Source organism: Epinephelus fuscoguttatus, linkage group LG24 (genome assembly GCF_011397635.1).
Source record: "Epinephelus fuscoguttatus linkage group LG24, E.fuscoguttatus.final_Chr_v1".
NCBI classification, from domain to species: Eukaryota; Metazoa; Chordata; class Actinopteri; order Perciformes; family Serranidae; genus Epinephelus; species Epinephelus fuscoguttatus.
Window position 1 is genome coordinate 11030725 of NC_064775.1, and position 8626 is coordinate 11039350.

Sequence of the window (8626 nt, forward strand, 5' to 3'; positions counted from 1 at the left end):
TTGTCCCTGGCTTTACTGTATATGAGAAGAGGGGAAGATCGCAAGATGCTAGGCAAATTTATACAATGTAAAATGCCGTAGACTTGTGCTAATAAAGTTAGCATCTTGTATTGCTGGGAGAAATGTGTCCAGATAAAGACAATTGTTTGTCTGTCAATTCTGCGATTTATAGTGAAGCCAATTTGTGTACTTGTGTTTGAAATTGTCTCTATTAAGCCATGTTTCATGTTTGTTTAATGTGTGTTTTCAATCAACTAAACCTTACAACACTTAATAGAGTCCTCCACCGCCGACTAGTGTTTTGGAGGTGTAACTGCAGAGTGACACAGACACACCACCGCAGAAGAAAAATAGCGTGCAGATTTTTTTTTCACACGACTAATCGATTAGTTGAAGATTATGTACGACTTTAGTCGGCCAAGATTTTCTTTGGTTGACTACAGCCCTAGATTTTTCGCGGACACATTGCACTGTTTCCCAGCATCATTGGAGCCACCAAACCTGGGATTTTCACCGACACACCGAAGCATTTTCTAGCAGGGTTTGTGCCACTGAACTTGGATTTTTCGTCAACGCATTGCGGCATTCCCCCGCATCATTTGAGCCACCAAACATGGGTGTTTCAAGCCAAAAAAAAAATTGTGCCTAAACCTAAGCACACCTTTACCGCAGCATTCTTGAGAAACATAAACGTTCAATGTATCTGCTACAAAATAATATACAAATGTAATGTATCCATGGTTTGCAGAAAAATTGAGTATGAACATTTTTTTCTGGCGATTGGGTTAGACTTAAAAATTGTACCATTTAATCTCCATAGATGTCCATGTATTTATATCTTGACCACCGTTCACAGTAAAAATTCCATTGATATTTCCAAATGTTCATTATTGTGCACTAGTTGATGGTACATGAGCTATTTATGATGAAATATATAGTTTATGTTATTATAATTAAATAATGCATGAAGGTCAATGGAATCCCATTCACTCCGCAAATATGCAAACGTTTTAATATAAAGTCACCAAAAAATACATCAGTTTTCACAGCATTCCCACTCATTATTTCCCAGAATGCTTCTTAAGTTTTTATCATTAACATATACCAACAACTGCCATTATACCAACTTGTGACTGGCTGCCAGTCGCCGTTGACTGATCCCACTCATTAAGTATTTCACTGAGACATGCAGCAATGGATTGCAGTGGCTGCTGCCAGGCCTAATCAGAGGCATGAAGGAGGAGGTTAGCGAATTTTAATGCCAACAGCCGAAAATATTGGAAATGCTTCTTCTTAAGTTCCGAATGCCAAAATGGCTGAATAATATTCTCTATCTTGCATTCTCAACCTAACAGAAAATGCACCACCCACTTTTTTTAACTTGTTTATTCCTTTGGCAGCTATTAAGAATATAAAAAAAACATTTTTATTCATTGTCACTGGCTTCAGACTGAAATGGCTTTGCTTCATGGTGATATGGGAGGTAAAGTTAAATCAGTGGTTTGTGTACATTGGCTGGAAGACATGCCTCGTGTTTACCATGCACCAGACCCTAAAGAGCAATCAGGTACTCATAATTCTGACATTCCCCAAATCCATACCCATCCATCAATCCATCATTCTAAGTGAATCCCTTCCTCACAGCAATCTGACCCCAATCTGGTGCCAGATCTGCAGAGGATTGCAGTTTCCCTTCCCTCCATTCCACTGGCCTCCATGGTGCCAGGCGGGATCAATCAAGCCCTGCTGAGGCATTTGAGAGGAAGTGAAGTTGTGTTTGACCCTGTAGGTTTGCTGCCAGACGATGATAGTGAGCAGAGTGGACAGGTTCAGCCTGCCTCCACTCTCCAGACGACCAACCTGGACTGGACCGGACAGCCAGGGGAATAGAGATGGGCAGTGGGATGACGACTGTATTGCGAGTGTGTGCGTGTGTAGATATGTAGGTGAGTGCGCTCTCTCCAATGAGAGGGTGCACTCGTATTTGCGTGTGTGCATGTGTTTTGTTGGTGAAGTGGCTGCTGTGTGTGTGAGTGGGGTGATGAACTTGAGCAATGCAGTAAAGGCTGTGGCGATGAGGAATGGGGGTGTGTAGCTGTGTATGGGGCTGAAGTGGCTGTGAATGTATTTTTAAGTTTGTAAAGTCATGCCATCGTAAGATACCACCAGTGAAGTGGTTGCTTATAAACAGAATATTCAGGACTCCATCGGGAAAAGTGTTATTTTAAGATTAGAGCTTGGAGTAAACCCACCAAAACATAAAATACCTCAGTTGTTTTGCTTTTCGTTGTTGACAGCTTGTGATTGATTTGCTCATTAAATAGATTTCACAGATTGCAGGTTATGAAACCAGGCTCCACCTCTGTGATATGATTATTTTTCAAATTGCCATTAACTCAGGCTACAGATGAGCCACCAAGGATAAAATACCTTGAGATGAGGCCAACATCTACCCCGAATGTTTGCTGCATCCTTTTTTCATTACAAGAAAGTGTCGTGGATAACAATGCAGGATAGATGTCTGTGAATGGGAGAGACTTTTGCCGTGATTACTTTTTTCTATTTCCGGCAAATAGACTAATCTGTGGTCCAAAAACTACCAAACAAAATGCTTTTGAAGATAGAACAAATAACAGGACGAGATGGAACTTCTTTTTTCAAAATGTACACTTCCTTACACCAAACTTTTTGAGTAAAGTGTACATGTACTCTGCCCAAGGACCATGTACCTGTGTGTTTCACAGTCTGCTGTACCTATACCCATAAAGGCTCATTTATTCATATATTTTATATATTTTATTTTTATTTATATCAGCAAATAGATCAGTTTATTGCCGTCACTTCTATGTATCCTTAATGTTAGTATACAGCCACTAGATGGCACTAGAGGGCAAGGTCAGAAGTTTCTGACAACAACAAACATGGCGACAGTGGAGGAGATCGTGATAATATAACTTTTAAGGGAGCACGTATTGTAAACACTCGAGGTCTGTGAGGCCAGTTAATACATCATAACACATGGACAAAGAATTCCTTTCACTATATTACCGATTCGTTTCAGTCAGCCATTTTTAAATGGCTTTGTCGTGCTCTACAGTCGTGTGTGTACAGTTGTGATTTCCGGTGTCACTGCTCCATTTCGTCTGTGTTCATAAGCTTTCAAAAAACGTTAACAAATATGGATGACAAAAATGTATAGGCTTCTGCACAGAAGGCTCCGTCCATGTCTGTATGCGTATATATAAAGTAGGGTAGAGCACGCACATCCAAAGTATCACAGGTGCGGGACCAACAAGCAAACAGACTTTTTAAAAAAGGTGAAGTCCGCACACTGTTATAGCTCCTCAAATGTTTATTGTAAGGATCAACGTTTCGATCAACATAGATATTCGTCAGGATAAAGGACAAAGAACACACCTTGCTCATATAGGTTATTGGTCCCACCCCCAATCAAGCCAGGGATGCCGCTCAGGTGAGGCAACCCAAAAAACACATACACATCAATATAATCTAAGGCTGTTGTTGGGAAAAGAAAAAATAGGGAACTGAGCAGGTTGATAGGAAAAACAATAAACATATAAATACAAATAAACAGCAAATGTTCAACAAATGTTCCCAAGAAAAATACATGTATACGTATATATACCTAACGATGACCATAAATGAGCCATTAGTCAGTTCCACTGTAAGCACCTCCAAATTAGCTCTGGTTGATTCTTGGAACCTTGAAAACAGGGTATGTCTGCTCAAGCAATTTAGGTTGCCTCCACACATCTTCTGACACAACTATGGTTAGAGCAAACATTTTTATTCTCCAGAAGCAATAGTGGAAAGCAATTAAGTACATTTACTCAAGTACTCACTTGAGGATAGATTGGAGGTACTTGAACTTTAGTCGAATAGCTACAGCTAGGTATTACGTACTGGTTACTTTCAGATTAAGATTTCATATATATATAACAAATTTAGAAATTGTGTTGTTAAAGTGGCCAACAAGGGCAACACACTACAATGGCCCAAATCATTTCCACACAAAGAAAGTTCTTCAGGCTTCTCTCGACCTGAGAAAGAGAGACCAGATGAGAGTTTGTTTTTGAAGTAGTCAGAAAGTGGAGTAAAGAGGTGATATAAAAAGGTGCTTATTTTTTATTAACCCTTTTCTTATACCCAGGTAGTCAAATTCCGACACTTTGTCACGCCCCTTGTGATCTCACAGCGACGCGCAGGAGGCACCCATTAGCGTCTCTATGTGATGCACAGCTACAACTCATTGTAACACGTTGCTGATTATGTAAAATGGCCGCAGTTAGGTTTAGGCAACAAAACTAGTTGTTATAGGTTTCGAAAAAAGGTCATGTTTTGGCTTAAGATAAGTACGTTTGTTACTTGATGGCAACATAACGTGATTAAATACATCACATGCGGGATTGTCAGTGTGTTAGGACTGTACATGAATTACATAATGCAACATTAAAACAGTGTTGACTAGTTTCACACGGGACATAGGTACGTAAGTTATGTAATGTTACATTTAATCAGCACTGAGTTTTGATTTCACAGGAGACACAAGCTGTGGGCTCTTAGTTGAAAGTCTAATTTTGTTTGACCCATCCACCCATCCTCCACTCCACTCTCTGATTCTTTCAACGTGGAAATGAGTCTAGGCTGCTTTTTTACATTTGGTTTAGTCTTTTACAATATTGTAAAGCTTCTACTTAGCACTCCCCCTAGAGGCCTGGAAGACATCCATTGTGTTTACTGTATGTGCAGTTTTCTGTTGCATGTTTGTTTTTGCATCGTTTCTGTTTCTGTTTGAAGCATATTTGCTGTTAATGTATTTGTTATTTTTTCAATTGGCATCATTTCTGAAGCACGTTTACTCTTGTCAGCCACATTATTAATCACATTGAATTTTAAACTGTACAGTATTTCACAAAAAAGCAAAGATTACAGAAAAAGTCAAACAAATACATAATAAATTTTAGTTTTTTCCTTTGAATGGGCCCAACCTGTCAGTTGGATACCACTGGACAACTGTAATGTATACAGTGGTTACAACAGGCTCCACCTCAAGCAGCTTCAACAGCAAAATGTTGCTTACACATTGTTGCATCATTATCAACAATCCCATACTGTGATATATGATATCATATTTGTCACTAGGGCCATTTTTTTGCAGCACAAGTTCTTCTACTTTTGATGCTTTAACTACATTTTGCCGATAATATTTCTGTATTTTCACTTAAGTTTAAATATCCAGGCAAATTCATCTCACTGTGACAAACCCGCATTAATAAATAATAAGCATTTAAGCGGTTTTTCCCTCTGCCTTGCTGGAACGTTCTGTACATCTCCACACACATAATCAATTTGCTGCTCTCTAACTGTGTAAGTGCAAATGACACAACATGCTGCTTCCCTTCTACAAGAGAAATAAAAGACACGACACAGGCAGGTGGAAACTGCCACCCAGAACAAACAGTGCATTGATTTCCAGTCATTGTTCCTGTACACACCGTCCCCGTCTGCTGTAGGAGGAAGAGGGGTGGGTGAAAAGGCAGAGTCTCCATGGGTTTACATTATTGAATAGGAGTAATTGGCTGGGTATTATAGAATTTGTCCTATTCATCTCCTGTGAGCTGCTCTTATCATCTGAGCAGTCAACGTTGTGATACAATAAGCGAGATAGGGGTTAAATCCCAGATGCAGGTGACACTTTATTGTGGTGGGACTTGCCACTTAATATGATCTTGAACATAATGTAACTCTGGTCTCTGGTTCTTTTAATTTCTAAAATAAGAAACTTTCCCTTTCCTCTCACTCCACAGCTATGACATTAGCTGTTAAAATTTATAGGCAAGGGGCCCGTAAAACCAGCTGCACCTGAGGCTTAACCCTGCTCTGCCAGGGGCCCCTGTGTAGTGAAGTTTATAGGAGAGCAGCCGTAAAGAGATGCCATTCAAAATGAGATACCCACCACTTTAAAAATATTGACACCTACTCCTTACAAAATGATCGCTGACATGAAAGCTAAGCTCAGGCTGTAGAGCCATTGAGGGGTTTTTTAGTATGTGCTAGCATGTGTGAGTGTTGGGGGGGGTGTGTGTGTGTGTGTGTGTGTGTGTGTGTGTGTGGGTGAGCGATTACAAGCTCTGACTGTGGCCAACATCACAGTGCAAATTAGCATTAATAACACAATTTGATTCCAAATAAAAGGAGCAAACAAATGTGTACATGCACACCTGGCTTCACAGATCCAGTCAACAGATGGGTACACTGCAGGCCAGTTATTGTAGGGGAAAAAATGCTAATGAGCATTCACTGTAGGGCACAATCACAGAAAAGCAGGGGGAATGGACTCATATTTTTGGCCCACATGTAGTCCAAGGTGACAGCGATGCCCAGAAATGGGGCAGCAGCAAGCGGGACGGAACAATGTTTGAGTCTTGCCTGTCGGCCAGCTGCTGGCTGAACCGCCACTCTCGTCTGCCATCGCCGAATCTCCTGGCTAACGTGTGCAAATATTGAAAATTTCCACTTTGTAGCCCGTTCCCTTTGAGGGCCAATTACACAACCACATACCATAACATGATCTTAATCCCAGACTTGCAGTCTGGTGAAAATTTTCACGGCCAGTTTACTGCCACTCATTTTTTGATGAGGGTAAAGCAAGGACACAGTGTACCGTAGCAGGGAAAAAGAAAAAAAGAAGGGAAGAGTTGAGACCCGTGCAATTTCATGCAAATAAGGTGACGCCAATTTGCAAAATGTCATTCAGCATTTAGGATTTTTGGGAGAAATAGGAGGTTGCACTACACCGATCCAGAAGAGTGAAAGAGCCTTCGTAACAGCCGGGACAGGAAACAGAAGTATGAAGGTACTCTCAGGCCCGAGCCTCTGGAAGCGCACGTGTCCCTGAGAGCCAAAAGAGAAATATGCACTCAGCATGTTGCCCACAGTTGCTTCAGGAAAAATAAGGGCCAACCAAATGGCATATTTAACAGCTTCCATTCACTGTGACATTTTTTAGTCACAGTCTTTTTTTTCCGCAGCTCTCTCTTCCTCCCTGTGGTCACCTCTGTGTTCAGGCCCTTTTTTCGGTTGCATTAATGGAATGGGATTGACATATACACATTTTGCCTCTCTAAAAGTGTCATGGTTTTTTTTTTTGGGGGGGGGGGGGGGGCTGACCTTTTAAATGCGTGAAAATACTTGCCAGATGGAAATTAAAGCGTGTGTGCATGAGTGTGTGCGTGTGCAGTATGTGTGAAAAGCCAAAAATGATGCTACAGTTATGCACCCACTGTCATGCCCTGATTTTGGCTTTTAGTCATGTTTGCTTTTATTTATATATTTTTGTTTCATTTTAAGAATGTACCAAAATGTTCCACTAACACTTTCATACTAATGTGTTATCGTCGTAATATCTCTTAGCTTAGACGTCAACATACCATGTAGAAGCTCTAATTTTGAGGTACACCCTGGTTCTGGGTTAAAATCCGAAAAATCAAATGGGTTACAAAAAATGTAGAGACAATAAATAATGAATACTACAATATCAGATAATAGGGTTGTGGTTTAGAAGGCATGTTATCCACTGCTCTGTATTTTAAAAAGTTTTCTTTTAATGATCTAATATGATTTTAGGCTTGGATGTTTCCTGGCAGTCATAATTGTGTTCTCTCCATAAGGGACTGTGTACAAATTATTAGGGGGGGTTGGGGTAAGAAAAGGGGGCGTGTCCTGTATTTTTTTGTTGTTGTTAAAAGGAGGGTAGTTGAAAAAGTTGTGGAGAAAATATGAAAGGTAGTTACATCCTGCCTTTGCGCCATATATTACAGTAAACTTTAAGCCTAGGGGCTACAGTAAAATGTCGACCCTTTTACAGCTGATTTCATCAACACTATGTGCGTGAATGTTGGCAACCGAAGTGGCATTTTCCCCGAGCCATCCAGGAAGTTAGCAAGCTGTAAATATTGAATTAAAACTGTTACTATCATCAATAGTATGTATGGTTGTTGCGTGTTCGGTGTTAACTGGTGACTCAGCCGAATGCATCATGGTTGCCCGTAGTGACAGCAGCTGTTGAAACACGGACAGGACACGGGTGTCCTTGTAAAAGCTGTCAATTTTAACGTAATCAATTCTCATCTGTGTTTATTATCTACGCCAACCGTTTACGTAGGTTACTATAGGCAACCAAGGTTGCATTCGGCACAGATTCACCAGTTTACATGGTCACTGGTTGCACTAAAACACCAGCTGCGTCTATGGCTGCTTGCTATTAAACATGTTGACTATCACTGGACTGAGAATACAATCGAAATTTCTCATGTTATAGTACAACAGAGGCAACAACATCAAGGGTGGCTGGGGCTCAGAGGTAGTGCGGGTCATCCACCATTTGGAAGACCAGTGGTTCAATCCCCAGCAATATCCGAAGTATCCTTGAGCAAGATACTGAACCCCAAATTGCTCCCGATGATGCTCCCGGTAGCCTCAGCCACCAGAAAATGAATGGGTGAATGTGACTCGAAGTGTAAAAAGCGCTTTGAGTGGTTGGATGACTAGAAAGGCGCTATACAAATGCAGGAACAAGGTCTGAACTTGGCTAGCTAGCAAGCCA